Source organism: Petaurus breviceps, unplaced genomic scaffold (genome assembly GCF_028583685.1).
Source record: "Petaurus breviceps papuanus isolate PSGF00001 unplaced genomic scaffold, PetGlider_PUasm1.0 90845, whole genome shotgun sequence".
Taxonomy (NCBI): Eukaryota; Metazoa; Chordata; class Mammalia; order Diprotodontia; family Petauridae; genus Petaurus; species Petaurus breviceps.
The window spans coordinates 2,463,994-2,482,137 of NW_027187359.1; the positions used below are offsets into that span (position 1 = coordinate 2,463,994).

General features: G+C 40.5%; 1 protein-coding gene and 1 long non-coding RNA gene across 4 annotated transcripts in view; both read left to right on the forward strand.

Annotated features, from left to right (window-relative positions):
• LOC138149058 (uncharacterized) overlaps positions 1–7,141 on the forward strand; it is a 41,155-nt gene extending 34,014 nt beyond the window's left edge. For both annotated transcript variants that reach the window (XR_011165231.1, XR_011165230.1), the window contains exon 3: positions 6,547–7,141. This is a non-coding gene — a long non-coding RNA (uncharacterized lncRNA). The remainder of the gene's footprint in view (positions 1–6,546) is intronic.
• Positions 1–18,144, forward strand: part of PPIA (peptidylprolyl isomerase A) — a 194,292-nt gene that overhangs the window by 120,308 nt on the left and 55,840 nt on the right. The window lies entirely within an intron of this gene.

Consider the following 18,144-nt stretch of genomic DNA (forward strand, 5'->3'; position numbering starts at 1 on the left):
AGATTGTGACTGCTTTGTGCTTGTCTTTCCCACCTAACCCAACTTCTCCTTCAGGGTTCCTACAGGATTCTCGAGGTCCTCCAGTGTACTGCTGGCCTGGGTAGAGGGATCTACAATTGCTTCTCCTTTTTTCTTATTAACATCAATATGTTAATGGCACATTTATACCTAGGCAGCTGAGTGGTTCAATGGCTAGAGCACAGACAATGGAGTCAGGAGGACCTGAATTCAAATTCATCCTCAGACACTTAGTAGTTATGTAACACCAGCAAGTCACTTAACCCTCATTGCCTTCAAAAAAGAAAAGAAAAGAAAGTTTTCCTGGGGTGTTTTCAGGGATTTTTAGGCTTTTCTTGCTCTTAGCAAACTGTTATCCTCCCACTTAGTTTAAAAAAAAATTTTTTTTTGTTATTCTGTGCTTAAAAAATACTAATTAACATGAGCATTGCCACATACAAAGAATGGGGGGGGGAAGGGATTCCATATGGAACTGCAAACAAACAGCTTACATTTAAAAAAACACATAAAATCAACATTTTACTCTCAAAGCTGTACTGCTTGTTTGTGACTGACTCCAAACCACCCCTCTGTTCTCTTCTGTGTATATGTTTTTTAACATCATCCTTATTATTTGCCCCTTATCACCTAGCAAAAAAATCTTCCATGATTTAAAATAAATAAATAAAATAACATTTCTTGTGTTAGACAAGGCCTATACAACAAAACAAATCCACCCATCATGTACAAACTGTCTGCCTCATTCTGTATCTAATGTCCATCCCTTTCTTTGTTAGGAGTTAAGTAGAATGCTTCAGCATTGGTCCATGAGTCACAGTTGGTTATTACACTGATTGTGAGGGTCTTTCAAAATTATTTGTCTTTATAATGTTCTAGTTTCTATATAAGTTTTTTTTCCTAGTTCTGCTCATTTCACTCTACCAATTCAGATAAGTCTTCACATCTCTCTTAATCCATCCTTTTCATTATTTCTTACTGCACAATACTATTCCATTACATTCATATACCAGAACTTATTTAACCATTCTCCAAATGATGTGCACTTGCCCTTAGTTTCCAGTTTCTTTGCCACTATATAAATATTTTTGTATTATTTCTTTGATCTCTTTGGGGTTATGGGACTAGTAAAGATATCTCTGCATCAAAGGGTATATATAGTTCAGTGACTTTGAGGCATGTAGTTTCATATTGATTTCCAGAATTCCCGGATCTATTCACAGAAGACCTGGTACCCATCAATCATAGAATTTAACAATATAGGATCTCTTCCAAAATGCAATCATTTTTGAGGGAGATCATAAGAAGGCAGGCATCCCTCATTCATTTCCTCCACCATTTTCCAAGAAGTAAGGGTTATTTGTATAATTTAAATACAATGCCTTTCAAGTAATGTGCCCCATCAAATTAAAAAAATTTTTTTTTAGTTTCTAACAGAGCCTCTGGCGACAGTGCAAAATTCTTACATTAAAAGTTTAAAATATTTTAATATTTTCCCCTTTGTTCTTTCCTCACAAACATTAAACTATTTCTAATTATTTGATGAGGACAAAGGAATGAATTAGTCCTTCAGATTTTAAAGTGCAATCAAGTGTAATCAAGTTTGGTTGAAAACATTGCTGTCCCAGGAATGTTGTTGCTAATTTCTGTCTCATACATGGGAAACAAAAGAAGGAATTCTGTTTCCACAGGATTAAAACTACTCCCAGCTTTGAGTGATAACAGGATGTAAGTTAGATGGTAACTGGTTCTAATCAGAGCTGTGACCTAGCAGAACCAGGTTTCTGATCAGGTAAAAGGTCAGAAGCTTGTATGCATGCTATAACTAGCTGTATTAGGGGAAACTTCAAGTAAGAGAACATGAAGTGGGTGGTTCAGGAGGTTGCATCTAGCCAATGGAGAGCAAGGGGGGAAATCTGAATCAGGATGGTTATAAAAGAGTTTGTAATTGTCTTGAGAGGGGCTTGTGCCTACTAAGTGACCCTGTTTTACAAGGGGTTAAAGGCCAAGTCACCTGTCAGAAATGATGTGAAATAAAAATCTTTTTTTTTCTAAATTCACTCATGGCTAGGTGGAATTCTTGTTGACAATTATTTTTTTTTCCAGAATTTATTTATTTGTTTTTAGTTTTTAACATCCATTTCCACAAGATTTTGAGATTCAAATTTTCTTCCCATCTCTTCCCTACCCCCCACCCCAAGATGGTAAGCATATTGGTTACTCCTTCCCCCAATCTACCCTCTCATATGTACCTCCATCCCTCTCCTCCCCCCTTCCCCCTTACTTTCTTGTAGGGCAAGATGGATTTCTATACCCCATTGCCTGTATATCTTATTTCTCAATTGCATATAACAACAATTTTTTAACATTTGTTTTTAAAACTTTGAATTCCAGATTTTCTCCTGTCTTCCCTCCTCACCCATCCCCACTGGGAAGATAAGCAATTCAGTATAGGTTATATATGTGTAGTTATGGAAAACATTTGCATAGTAGTCATATTGTGAAAGACTAGCTATACTACCCTCCATCCTTTTCTGCCCCCCCCATTTATTCTATTTTCTCCTTTGACCCTGTCCCTTTTCAAAAGTAAGATGATTATTTCTAACAAATATATGTTCTGAAATGTAATTTTAAAATCTTCATCCACTCTTTACTATGTACCAAAAATTGTGCTAAGTACTGAGAATTCAACTGTGAGAAACTATGAAAAGTGAGACAATCCTTGCTTCCAAATCCAGTGATTTCCTCACTGTTATGCTTCTTATAAATATTAACTTAATTTAATCACTGACATTCTGATTTATCTTAGACAGGGAAGGGATTGGGTCTTTTAACTAGAGCATAATCTCTCATTCTTTGGATTCAGTGACTACATCTAGCCTTGACTTCTACTCCATTGATAAAGAAACCATCATGTGACCTTGGACAAGTCACTTAAGCCCAGTTGCCCTCCAAAAAGCAAAAAGAAACCAAGCTTCGGTGACAGTTCTCTTCAGGATTTTTTGGCAAAGGCTTAAAAACTGACTCTTCAAGAATGCTCAATACATTGTCAACTTTTTAAGCTTAGTTTATATTAATAACATTCCTCACTGGCTTTCTTAAGTTTAGATCTGCCCAGATTTGGCCTGGGAGGGGACACAGTTTTTTGGGCCCTTCTCTAAATGATCAACAAAACAAAAAAGTCAAGCCCTGTTTTGAACCATTTGCTGATTTGTTAACCATAAGACCTAGTGAGCTTCACCCAAGGCTCACCCTTGGTTCTCGGTTTACTCTGAGATATCCATAGCCACCTCTTTACTACTCTGCCTCAAACCTGAAATTGCACTTTTCCCTCTTAGCTGAGGTGCTGGCTTTTTACCTCTCTACCTGTTAATGTCTGAAAGTTTTATTCAAATATTTTTTTCAATTTACATGAGTATATGGTTGTTGGGTCTTAGGACAAACTGAGCCATTCCCATGGTCACACTTGGCAGGTCTGTAAAAAAATGACAAGATGGCCTCCAAACCAACACTGAATTGTGAAAAATGATGAGATTTTCACAGAGGAACATCCATACACTTGTCTAAATTCCATATGAGACACTACCCATGGCTCTGTTGTGTATGTCTTCGGCTTGCTCCCTTCTGCAGAAACAAGTTGCTTTGTAAATGCAAAAAAAGATTGTAAGAAAGACTGAAGGAGAAGCTAGAAAAAGATTTTTAGGCATACATCCTCAGCTCAAGGCTGAAATAAACCTTAGACCTCAAGGTCTTAGGGATTGGTGTCCTTCAGGCTTTTGGCAATAAATAATAAATAAACACCAGGCGTATCAAGCATGCTTGATCAAGCCAATCAGTTATGCTTAATTAATTCTTATATGAAAGGTCTCATTTGTATTCAGATATGATGAGCCTATTGTCTAAAAAAGACCCATTAATATTATACTCAACATTTTTAGGTCAAAGTCTGCCAGAAACCATTTTATTTAATTTATCATTAAACTACATCCAAGCCATCTTTACTTTAGAGACAGATGTCCAAGCTGGCATGGACCCCAATGTCTTCCATCTTGATTGTCCCAAGACAATTTCAGATAAGATTTATAGGAAACTGGAATAAGGAAAAGATCACAATATATAAAAATACACTTTGGGATTAGCATTACAGAACAGAAAACACCATACAGTCCCTTCCTGGACCACGCCCCTTAAGGACTGAAAAGAGTTCCTTCCAGCGATTGATATCTTAACCTTGAATGCAAAAGAAGACATTGCCCTCTGGGTAGACATGGGTCAGGTCACTTCAGGTGGATGTAGAAGTTATCATCTTATCTAGACAAGAGTTCAGTTTGGTTATCACCATTAATCTTTTTTCCTTAAGAAAGACCTCAGCTTTTGTTTTACCCACTTTCCTAAAGGCAAAAACCTGAAAAAGGTTTTTGGATGGAACAAATATTTCTTAATATTTCTAGAGAAACCAAAAAGGGTTTTTTTGGTTGTTTTTTTTTAAGCATCTATATTTTAGGAACTGTTCCCAGTTCCATCCCCAACTTTACTTTCTCAGAAACTAAGGTTGGGAATTATCAAATCCTTGATCTAGGTCTTAATCAAATGGCTTTGAAGAATCTCGATCCATCCATCTTTCAATCAATCAGTCAACTTTTATTAAGTGCCTACTATGTGTTGAGAGCTGTTCTAGCAACTGGAGATACAAAGATAAAGTTGAAACAGGCTACTACCAAAATCAATTTATACTTTTAATGCCATACCAGTCAAATTAGAAAGGGGATACTTTCCAGAGTTTGATAAAATAATAACAATATTCATTTGAAAAAACAAAAGAGCTAGACTATCAAGGGAAATGATGACAAGAAGCAAGGAAGAAGAAGGAATAAGATGCCTAGATCTCAAACTATATTATAAAGCAGCTGTCATCAAAACCATATGGTATTGGTTAAAGAATAGAGAGATCAATGGAACAGATTAGACAAATTAAATTCAGAAATAACAGAACTCAATAATCTAGTGTTTGATAAAAATGAAAAATATAAATTACCTAGGGAAAAATTTCTTAGTTGATAAAAACAGCTGGGAAAACGAGAAAGCAGGCTGGCAGAAAGAAGACCAACACCCTGTTCCACACACAATATATGCTAAAGGGATATGTGACTTTAATATTAAAGATCATATTTTCAAAATTACATTATTAAAAAATTAAAAGAGAAATAGATCATATACCTCTTACAGCTATATTAGAGATATGTTCTTAACCAAAAAGACATAGAAACAATTGCAAAAGATAAAATAGATAACTTTGATTACTTGAAAATGAAAAGCTTCTGTACAGATAACATTAATGCACCTAGGATAAGAGAAGTTGTAGAATGGGGAAAAAAATCTTTGCATCAAATTTCTCTGATAAGGGTTTGGTATCAAAGATATATAAACAATTCATAAACATATATACATTTTTATAACTAATAGCCATTTGCCAATAGATTAGTGGTCAAAGGATATGAACAAATAGTTCTCAGAACTTCAGAGTATTCACAGCCACAAAGTATCTAAAATGTCTGTACTGATGAGGTGAGGCAGACAGAACAAGCAGGATGCAGGATGTGTCATTCTATCACATACCCTTTGTACCAAAGACTCCATTCTGGGCTTATAATCCAGGAAGGCCATAGATAAGAAAAAAAAAGTGCCCACATACCCTAAAATATTTAAATTGACACTTTTGTGATAGTTAAGAATTGGAAACCACGTAGATGCTCATCAACTGGAGAATGGCTAAACAAATTGTGGTATGTGAATGTAATATAATATTACTATGCTGTAAGAAATGATGTGTGGAATGAATTCAGAGATGCATGGAAAGATCTATATGAATTGATGCAGAGCAAAGTAAAGCCAAAGATTATATTTAATAACTACAACAACACAAATGGAAAGGACAAGATATACCAAAAATCAAAAGTAAATGAAACAAAGTTATAAAGATAGAGTAGGAATTGAAAAGATATGAGAAGACACCTCCAACCTATCCTTTTGTGGAGGTGGGAGGGCCACAGGTGTTATACGTTGCACATCTTTTTGAACTTTTTCAATGGATTGATCAATTAGTTTTGCTAGTTTTTTTCTGCCTCTCTAAAAAATACTGTGTCATATAGATGCATATCTATCTACCTACATAGATAGATGTATGTGCATGTGTGTTGTTCAGTCCTTTTTAGTCATGTCCAACTCTTTGTGATTCCATTTGGAGTTTTCTTGGCAAAGAAAAGCCATTTCTTTCTGCAGCTCATTTTACAGATGAAGATACTGAGGCAAACAGGGTTAAGTGACTTGCCCAGGGTCACACAACATATCTGAGGCCGAATTTGATATCAGGAAGATGAGTCTTCCTGACCAGGTCCAGCATTCTATCCTTCCTCTATGCTACCAAGCTGCATGTATGTGTGTACAGAGGTCATTTTGCAGGAGAGCCGGGAGGTGAGGTCAGGAAAGGCTTTTTAGGAACCACTTAAGCTAAACACATTCATTTCTCACCAGGTTGTATGATGGCCTTCTTCATTATGCCCCAGAAAACTCAATCCTAGAAGATCATTCCAGCCCTGGAATTCACACCTCAGAACTACCCTCAACCCCTGCAGCCTCTGATTGGATGGTTCCTCCCAGAGGTCACCCAGGCCAGCTCTCTCTTTTTTTCTCTCCATTGTGTAATCCCAACTCCTCCATCATGCCCCTGTGCTGGGTGTCTTCCCCTTCCCCCCTCAGTTTCCCTATATCTTTTGTCTTTCCCAATTAGAATATAGGATCCCTGACCACAAGGAACATTTTTTTTGTTTGTATTTGCATTCTGCCCCTCCCCCCCACTCTCTCTCTCTCTCTCTCTCTCTCTCACTCACACACACACACACACACACACACACACACACACACACACAGCTCCTGACACATTATAAATTTCACAAATGAAACTTGTTGGCTGATTGACTGACTGACCGACCGACCTTGAAGAAAACTGGTCATTGATAAAACAAACATCAAACACAAAGCCAAGCATAAATCCCCAGAGCACTTCACTGAAGACCTGACATTTACTAGTGTTCTTTGAGTCTGGCTGCTTCCCTGTAATAACTAAAAGGTTATTGCTCCTGTTTCCATCGCTCTTTAAGGTTTGCAAAGCACTTTTACAAATTTTTATCTCTGTGAGAGAGGAGTAAATGTAATTCCCTTTTTATCTATGAGAAACGGAGGCTGGGAGAGGTTAAATAACCTGCCCCAGGTCATACTCAGGTCGTTCTGACTAGTCCAGGGCCCTACCCACTGCACAGTGTAAGCTGCCCGGAAACTAGTTGGGGAGGAGGAGCCACGGGAAGTTTGAGGAGGAATGAAAACATTTGGAAGACTCTGCGGAGTGAGTCGATGAAGGAGGAATAGAAGGATTGCCCAGCAGCTGTGAGGGCCCTGCTGAGGTTGGTTGTGTAACATAACTTTGTAGCAGATGCATGATTTTCTCCACCTGCATTCAGCAGCACATTTATAGGAAAGAAGGGGGCAGATGAGGCTTGGTGGGGTGCAATTGGAGCCCTCGAAGCAATCCTTTTATAGCTCTTTAACAAGTCACTCTCCCACTCATCATAGCAGTTTTTCCAGACCTCATCCTTCCTCAAGCTTCCCACAGCTCCCTTTGCCCCACTATCCTCTCAGCTGAAGACTGACAGAAAATTGTTAATGTAATTGTTAATACTAAATGTCCTATGGACTGCCATTCCCTTAAATGATCCTTGTAAGTCAGAATATCCTTACATTCCTGCTCTGAAGATACTTACTCTTGATTAGGTTAAGCTGAACCGCACCCTAGACACCGCCCCCCCAAAAGGATGTTGCCTTGTGGGGAGCCCAACTCAAGCTGGATCTTAGCTTCTAGTGTCCTCTCCCCCTTCCATTGGAATTCATGGCAGAAAGGGCAGTACAGTCAAAATGAACTGGTTTTCCTTGTCCAGATTGCCAAGGGCCACTGGGGTCTCACGACCAGACCTTGCTACCTCATATTGTCTCTTCCCCCTCTCCTCCTAAAACTATAAAAACTTTTTCTTGGGTCTCTTTGGTTGGGAAATCCACTGGATATCTCCCAGGGTGGCAGATTTTCTGCCCTGTTATCTCAGTTAAAGACACTTCATTCCTCATTGCCCATTCCTCACTGCTCTCTTCTCAACTCATGGCTTTGATTTATTTCAGGACTTGATAAGATCTTGTCTCATTTCACTTAAAAAAAATTGACACGACTCACTAGAGCTCCTATTCTCCCTCTGATTCTCATCACTCAGACTCTCCACTTTTGTGTCTCATGAAGAGGTGCCCCTTCTCCTTAACCAGCTAAATCCCTCTAGGCTTTTGAGCCTCAACTTTTTTTGTACTGGAACTGCCTCAGGCCAGTCCTCTGGTAGTTTAAGCTCAATAATGGAACAAAGTGAGACACTTATAGGTCAACAGCTAATAAAAAGAGATTTAATTAGCCACAGTAGAAGTTTAGTCAATAGGGAAAATTGTTAAGGACACCCTGAAGTTAATTCAGCTGAACAAAGTTCCCTTTCCTGAGTTGCCTGTCATCCAAGCATCAGAGAGTTCTTGGAGTTCCTCGTGGCTGCTTTGTACTCAAAACAGAAGTGATGTCAACAGCCTTAGTCTTTAGTCCCCTGAGCCAACTAAGACTGAAGGTTGGCCTCAAGACCTTTTTTAAAAATAGTATTTTATTTTTTTGCCAATTACACATAAAGACAATTTTTAACATTCATTAATTTTTTTTTTTTTTTGCTTTTTGGAGGGCAATTGGGGTTAAGTGACTTGCCCAGGGTCACATGGCTAGTTTTTGTGTTAAGTATCTGAGTCCGGATTTGAACTCAGGTTCTCCTGACTCCAGGGCTGGTGCTCTATTCACGGCCACCTAGCTGCCCATCATTCATTATTTTTTAAGGTCTCAATATCTTCTAAGAAAAATTAGCCTAACTTCATCGGAGAGGTTTTAGATTGTTGCTCCTATTGTCCATCTCATCCCATCTTCTCTAGCAGATTGTGCCCTCTAACCTCCTCACTGTTTCTCCTATCTTCAATCTTCCCCTATTTACTGACTCCTCCCCTGCTGCTGTCTCCAAAAATGTCCATATTTACTCCATCCTTTAAAAAAAAAACCTCACTTGACGTACCATTTAAGTGAGTTATCCTATATTTCTCCTCCTTTTCATGGATAAATTCATTGAGAAAAAGCCATCTATTCTCACTTCCTCCATTTTTCTCTCATGCAGTTTTCAACTCTCTGCAATCTGGCTTCCAACCTCACCCTTCCACTGAAACTGCCCTCTCCAAAGATACCAGTGATCTCTTACTTGCCAAGTTTGATGCCCTTTTCTTAGTTCTCATCTTTCTTGATCTCTCTGCAACCTCTGACACCACTGATCACCCTTTTCTTCTAATACTCTGTCCTCTCTAGGATTTTTTTGAAACTGCTCTCTTCTCATTCTCCTCCTCTTCTTCAGTCTCTTTTTCTGGATGCTTCCACAAAGCACAAGTGTCCCCCTCTACTGTTGTTCTTACTGTCAATGCTATTGCTTACTACCACACCTTGTCCCTCTATACTGTTTCTCCTGATGTTATCATCAACTCTCAGCTTATCATCTCTCCTGTGCTTCAGACTCACTGTACTAACAGTCTTTAGGATACCTTGAACTAGATGTCCTATAGACAACTCTGAATCAATATTTACAAAACTTATCATTTCATCCTCCAAATTCTCCCTTCTCCCCGACTTCCCTATTATGGCCAACGTACCACCGTCCCCCCAGTCACTTCTCCCTTCCCAATATGTCTTCTATATGTGTACTTCTTTCCGTTCACATTACATCACTGTGATGAATGAAAAAACAACAGAGTTTCTGGATAATTAATAATCAATTTATTAATTAGGCTAGCTGACAGTCAATAAATTGATGGTCAGTGGTTTCGGTAACCAAAGACACCCGGTGGAGACACTGAAAGCTTTAAATAACTCTTCAGAAAATCAGCTTCATTTGGTGAATATTTAATGAGGAGATGGACTAAAAGTCTTCAGCTGCTCCTGCTGAGAATATGGCTTGAGCATGAGATTCAGCAGGCTCCAGCAATCTGGGCAGGGGAATCCATCTCCACACTGACCACTCTGGTTGGTTTTCTTCTTCATGAGCTGAGTCACTCTAAACTCTAAGGATGGTCCAGACTAGATTTTGTTTATTTTCTAAATAGAAGTTAGGTCTCCTAGTTGTGTGGGGTCCCACCCAAAATTGAAGAGTATATTTCTTGAGGACTAAGGAATCTCATCAGTCATGTCCTTCAGAGACTGACTTTAACAAGAGCTAGACCTTCATGAGGAAATAGAAGAAAAGCCTCGATCCCAATTTAATAATTGGTTATTAATAGTATAATAATAGTTTTTCTCACTATGATCATGTAAACCTTCACCACCTCACCCCTGGACTATCTCAGTAGCTTTGTGGTTGGTCTCCCTGTGTCAGGTCTCTCTCTGGTGGAATCTGTTCTCCACTTATCTGCCAAAGTGCTTTTCTTTCTTTTTTTTTGCCTTTTGGAGGGGGGAGAGCAGGGCAAATGGAGTTAAGTGATTTGGCCAAGGTCACAGGGCTAGTAAGTGCTAAGTGTCTGATTTGAACTCAGGTCTTCCTGACTCCAGGGCTGGTGCTCTATTCACTGCACCCTCTAGACACCCCCAAAGTGTTTTCTTACAGTACAGCTCTGATTCAGTCACCCCCCCCCCCCTACTCAACAGACTCCTGTGGTGACTGTTACCTCTAGGATCAAATGTAAAGTCTTTTTTGGTATTTAAACCTCTTCACAACTTGGCCCCTTCCTTCTTGCACTTTACTCCCCTTCACACTGTTTCTCGCATACAACACTCCATCTCTCTTCACATTGACTATCCCCCATGCCTGAAATGCTCAACTTTCTCACTCCTGCTTCATGGCTTTTCAGACTTAGCTGTTGTTCAGTCGTGTCCAACTCTGTGACCCCATTTGGGGTTTTCTCGGCAAAGATACTAGAGTGGTTTACCACTTCCTCCTCCAGTTCATTTTGCAGATGAAGAAACTGATATAGAGGTTAAGTGTTTGCCACTTCCTCCTCCAGTTCATTTTACAGATAAGGAAACTGATATAGATAGAGGTTAAGTGACTTGCCCAGGGTCATACAGCTAGTAAATGTCTGAGGTCACATTTGAACTCAGGTCCTCCTGACTCCAGAGCCAGTGCTCTAGCCACTGTGCCACCTAGCTGCCCCAACAAAAATATAATAAAAGCAAATATGAGGTAATTTTGGAGGGTGCTAACCAAGAGGGGAATCAGGAAAAACTTCATGGAGAGGGTGATATTGAAGCTGGTATTGAAGAAAAGTAGGAATTCTCAGAGGCAGAAATGAGGTAGGGGGGGGTCCAGTCCCCCTCCCCCCAGATTCTGGATTCAGTCTTTAGTGCCTTATCCCACAAGGTCAGTTCCTCTTCTTTTCTTTGGTTCGTGCCTCCACCTGATAGTAAGGCTGATGTCTGTGTTTCCCTGAATGTAAATAACAAGGTCCCCAATTCCCACACAAGCATTTACTGTAGAATATGTATGTTATGTATAAGACAGCATTTCTTTCACCCCAAAGAGAAATGCAGAGAATACTAAGGATTTAGCAGACTATGGAAAAAATTAAGGCACTCAAATAGCCCATTAGCCTCCCCCTAGAAGATAAACATATTTGAGGAGCTGCTAAATTAGCATTTCCCTTTACATTGGACCTTCCCTGTCTGAGCAACTCCTGACAAAAGCAGGCAGACTTGGCTGGTTCTGATCACCTGGCTGTGGTATATGGCCCTTTCCTGCCACATTCCACTTTCCTGCCGTGTTGCTCCTGCCCTCCTGCTTCAAGGACCACTTTGGTAATTTTTCTTCTCCCAGAAGCAAGTTGTTGATGAAATCTTCCTCAAGGAGATTAGTATTTGAACTCTGAAACTTGGCATTATTCAAGTCTGGCAAAATCCATTCTCAGGATCTCTCCTCACAGGCTGAATGGAAACACATATCTAGCCTCTTCCATGTGCTTCTGGAGGAAATCCAACTGCTTGAGCAGGGAAATCCCATCCTCAGGAACTCTAGCCTCTAAAAACAACTTTGAAAGACATTAGAACTTTGATTAACCACACCACTCGCATCCTGCCAGAGAGTGATAGGCTAAAAATCAGAAAGAGACATGTATTTTTGGACATGGCCATTGTAGGAATTTGCTTTGCTGGACCATGAGTGTTTTTCTGTAAAGCTTTTGGTTTTGTGTGTGTGTGTGTGTGTGTGTGTGTGTGTTTAATTATTCAGTTGTGGGGGTGGGCAATGGTATAGGGAGACATAATAAATACTTGAGAAGAGAAACAACATTTTTTCTATAAAGGAATTTCTACGATCTGACCTGTGTTCAGAGAAGAAAACCAAAGGACAGAAGGCATCAGGAGTTTAATGTACAAGATCATCTGGTAAATATATATACACAGCTCACCATATGCTTCACCTATTAGTTGCCACTAACTACTCTTGGGGGAGGAGGAACAGGAGAAGGAGAGTGTGAGAGAGCAGGCAAGCATGGCCAACAAAGAGGCATGAAAGCTGCATTTAACTGTATCAATGCTGTAGTCTTGTTGAATATTCTTTCTCTGCTATGTTCACTGTTGGATGGTCTACAAGTGTCTAATTTCATTCAAATCCAAATCCGAAGCACCAAACCAACCAGAGTCAGGCTTGGCCTAGAACAATGGTTAGTAGCCCCCCCTTCTAACAGGGAAGTGATGGCCTACATAGACTGGACCACAATGGGTCCCTGCCCAAGCTCTATTTCATCGCTGTATTTTGGGTCCTCCTGGCTCAGAGTAAATGTCACTGGTAACTGTTTCTCTTTGGAACAGCAACCCTGAGGGTCTTCCCCTCCCAGCTTGATTTTTTTCTTTTTTCTAATTAAAGAGCTCATCCCTTGACTCACTTCTTAACAACTTAAAGTCTCATATTCACTGAATGGGTGTTCCCTCACTCAAAGTGAGAACCTGAAAAGACAGCCTAAAAGAGCCAGGGTCTCCCATTTCATCCTGGGCCATCTCCAGTCATCCTGATGAATATCGGGCCACTGGCCCCAAATGGCTCTGGAGGCTGGTGACCTTGCACAGCCCTCCCTCACTCAAATCAAAGTCGATTGCAAGTCATGTCATCATTTTCCTGATGTCCTCTTTGAAAATGAAGGACAAACACAATGATGGACTTACAGATACAGAATGAGACATAACATTTTTGGGACACCATCAATGTGAAAATTTGTTTTGCTTGACTATGCATATTTATTACAGGGGTTTTTTTTTTCCCTTTCTTTTTAGTAGTGGGGGAGTAGAAGGGAGAGAAAATAGATTTTTGTTAATTAAAAAAATTAATAAAAAATTGGTAGTAGTCGTCAGGATTAAATTGGAATGACCTTGTTAAAGTTGGGGAATTGCAATGCAGAGGAAGGTGAGTCTGGGTAGCTTCCATGCTTCTAGTGGTTTTAGTTGTGTACTATTAAGTGGCCTCTTATGGGGATGGGATCTGAACCCCTTAAAAGAAAAAGACCATGTCTTTGAGATATGGACCCCAAAAAGGGAAAGCCCCTGCCCTTTCCCACATGGCCAAGTCCCTGGTCTTTGCCTGGGACAACTGGCCCTCCCCAATTAATTAACTGCCCTTTCATTGTGGCCCTCATTGTCTGAAACTAGTTCCACCCTAAACTACTACTCCTTAATTCCATCTAGACCTCTTCTCTGTTCCTATAGTCTTCTGTATAAAAGATCCATCTTGCCTCCATTAAGGTGCTCAGTTTCAATCTGGCTCGCTTGTCAAAACAAGTGTCACCAATGCGAAGATTCTTAAAATCTGACCAATTAAGGCAGATTCTTGAAATCTTGCCCACCACTACTGGTGTTCTAATAAACCTTGTCTCTGGCTGAAAGAAAGCTTGGGTCAAATTCATTCAAGGTGAGACCTGTGTTGCTTGCCCAGCACCCCTAAACTCCAACAGCCCCCATTGTTCCAGACAGAATCAATACATTATGGATATTCAACAGCTAGACATAGATTAATTGTGTTCTGTAGCTTAACTATGACCTGCAAAAGATTAATGCTATAAGCTATAATGCTATATAAAATTGAATTTGCACAGTCTTTTTATTTGGAGGTATTAGTGATCTAGAGGTTTACCAGCTATGGTACACCCAGGCCCTTCCTAAAGATGAACATTTGGGGATTGTCTAAGAACTCTAATGAGAGAACTGTTGGCACTTTTTAATGGCACCTGGGAGGTTGTTAAATGAGGATTGTGTTGAAGCTCTTTGGTACAAGGCACAGGACTCACTTGAAAGGACAATGCTCAATCATCCCCAGGAAACCAGAGATTTGTCTGAAATTGAGGATATATTGAGGACTGATTTTGATAGACTTAGCTCTTCTCAGCAATGCAAGGACCTAAAATAATTCCAGAGGACACACAATGGAAAATGCCAGCCACATCCAGAGAAAGAACTATGGAGCTGGAATGCAGAATGAAGCAGACTATTTTTTTTGTTTTGTTTTATTTTTTTTCTTTCTCATGGTTTTTCCCATTCATTATAATTCTTCTGTGCAACATGACTAATGTGAAAATATGTTTAATAGGAATATATTTGAATAACCCATATCAGATTGCAAGCCATCTTAGGAAGGGAGAGGGGAAGGAGGGGGAGAAAATTTAAAACCAATGGAAGTGAATGTTAAAAACTAAAAATATGGGGCAGCTAGGTGGTGTAGTGAGTAAGGCTCGGGCCCTGGAATCAGGAGAAACCTGAGTTTGGCTCCAGCCTCAGACACTTAACACACACACACACACACACACACACACAATAGCCCTGTAACTTTGGGCAAGTTACTTAACCCCAATTGCCCTCCAAAGGGCAAAAAAAAAAAACCAACCCTAAAAATAAATAATTTAATTTTAAAAAAGAAATTTGGGATATAATCAAATGTGTCAAATTCACTCCCCATTTGATTTACTGAGGCCAAGGGGGCATTACATTAATTTAAAAGGTTTTAAAAGAGAGGAAGCTTCCTCCTGAGTACTCCTCTGACCCATCACTTTCTCTTGAGAACTTCCATTGAGGTGTGGGTGAAAGACTCCTAAAAAAGGACAGGCCCTCTATAAAGGGGACCACAGCAGCACCTTCAAAAGTGTTTAGGTGGGGAAGGAGACTGAGCACTGGGTAGCTTAGAACCTGGCAGCAGCAGTACCTGTGGCAGGTGCTCAGCCTAGTATAGGTTTAGCTGTATACTATTAAGTGGCTTCTGATGGGGATGGGATCTGAACCCTTTAAAAGAAAAAGACCATGTCTTTAAGATCTGGACCCCAAAAAGGGAAAGCCCACAAAAGCACTCCACCCATATACAAAGAAATCAGGCCCTGCAGAAAGGGGCCCAGCTCAGGCCCTAACAGTAACATCACCTGCATTGGTGCTTGGCCCTGGCATAGGGGGGCAATGCTCAATCTGGCATAGGGTACATCAATATACCCTGAAATAGGGGAGGGGGTATTGCTTGGTTTCCATCACTGAGGGAGGAATTCAAGGCCAGAGGTGGTAGCACAAGCATCAGTACTCAGCCTGGAATAAGGGAATAGTCATGGCATGGTGGGGGAAGCACTCAAGCCCCAGAAGTGCCAGCACCTGCTAGAGTTCACTACAAGAGGGCAGTGCCTCTAGCAGTACTCAGTTGAAACGTGGAAGCAACATTCAGCCCCACATGGTATGGGATGTGGAGGTGGGGAGGCAGAGCTCGGGCTCAGAATGCACTGGGTGGGGGGCAGAACTTGACCCTAGCAGAATGAGCAATAGCTCAGCCTCCAGTGGAGTGGACACTAGCCTTACCAGAGACAAAAGCAGACCTACCATAGTCCTTTGCTTATTGTAATCCGTAATCAATGGGGCCCATTCACACTGCACACTATAGTAACTGGTGGCCTTTAGACAACTTGTCAAGGAGAGTTTGAAGAACCAAGGTTTGGCTAAGGAGGGTGGCTTGCATTCTGGTGACAGTGGGAAAGTAAAGCTACCTCCTTGGTTCCATGGTGAGGGGGAGGGGGAATTCCTCAGCAGAGACCTCTAAAGGGGCAAAGATCTGGTATCTAGGACCACCCCCCACTCTCACTACTGAACTTCTAGGGAGGCCATGGCTAGTGGACTGGAGAATATTCAGTGAGTGATGATAGAAAATGATTCTTTTTTTTTTTTTTTAAGTAATTGGGGTTAAGTAACTTGCTCGAGGTTACACGACCAGTTATTTCTGGGTGTGGTGCTAAGTGTCTGAGCCCTAGAAAATGATTCTTATTATCAACCCTTGCACTAGGACAGGTGATATCCAGAAGGGTAAGTGACCTCTTAGCTACCTTATTAGAGATGGCCCTGATCCATGCTGAAAATTGGTGATTTAAATCCAGAGACTGACTGGAAGGGAAAAAAGTTGATATTATTCGACACATAGACCAGATCATTAAGATCCAAGACTTGTTCCTTCTGAAGGAAAGAGGGAAAGCCTGAAATTCCTTTTTTTTTTTCTTTTTAAGCAATCAGGGTTAAGTAACTTGTTCAAAGTTACACAGCCAGTTATTTCTGGGTGTGGTGCTGAGTGTTTGAGCCCAGGATTCGATCTCCAGGTCATCCTGACACTGGAGCCAGTGCTCTTACTCGCTGAGCCACCTGGCCACCCCTAAGCAATTGGGGTTAAGTAACTTGCTCAAGGTTACACGGCCAGGTGTTTCTGGGTGGGTGCTAAGTGTCTGAGCCTGGGATTCGATCTCCAGGTCATCCTGACACTGGAGCCAGTGCTCTTACTTGCTGTGCTACCTGGCCGCCCCGAAATTCCTAGTCTTTATTCACATCCATATTCTGTCACTATTTTAGGGGACCATTACATTGCCTATTTTTATTTTGAGGTGAGGATTTTTTATTTTAATTTTTTTTCCTCCAATGATGCCTATGCCACACTTCTCATGTCCCCAAAATTGAGTGTTCAGTAACGCTCCTATAGCCATTTAAGTGGTGGAAAGTCTTCTAAAAGACCCTAAGACTCTTTCATCAAGAGGTGGAGTATGGTGGAAACAATATCTGCCATGAAGTACAGGCAAAGTGTTTCCTTAAAATGCTACTGAAACCATCCTTGAATCTTTATAGGCTCAGGGGACTGAAGTTCAGCCTATTGATATAACTTCCTACTCAGGTGGCCTAAGCACAAAAGCCAGTCCACAAGGTGGTAAGGGTTGCTCTCTTCGGTCAGGTTTCTGATCAGCAGACCAACTGGGCCCACAGAGAGTCAAGGAAGCTACACTCCTCTGAATTTATGCTGTATCCTTGTTAAATATCCTTTCTCTGCTATCATTAAGAAAATCCTCTTTTGTTAACTATTAGATGAGCTATGAATGTCTCATTTTGTTCTAATTCAGACCTGAAGTACCAGGTGCACCTGAATCAGTCCCAACCTACAACAGTTGCCATTTATTTTAGAGTCAGCCTCAGTCACTGGAAATCAACCAGAGTTGTTCTTTTTGTCTTTTCAGTAATGTTTTCCTCTATAGGAAGTGTCCTTCAGATTCATCCACTCAAAATTCTTTTCTCTATAATCTCTTCAAATTGATTTGGGGAAACTCATCAAGTGGATCACGGGCTCCCTGATAAACCCTCCCCTCTACAGCTGATTGAGTGAATTATTTTAGAGATCCGGCGCATAGGGGTACAACAACTAAATTTGCTTTGAATTGGAAAACGTATAGCCCAGATAGGAACCCATGGAGATACTAGAGAGGTAAAGAAATCTGAGAGATAGCTGGTGCCCTCTTCACATGCATAGAGAAAGTGAGCTGGTAGTTTGGGGCTGGAGATTTATAAGAACATTTATTTGCTTATGGTCAGTTGAGTGAGCTGGTAGTTTGAGCTTAGAGCATTTATATATTCCTACTATTTGCCAGGCACTGTGTGCTAAGTGCTTACACACACACACACACACACACACACACACACACATGCATGTGCATGCTCACATG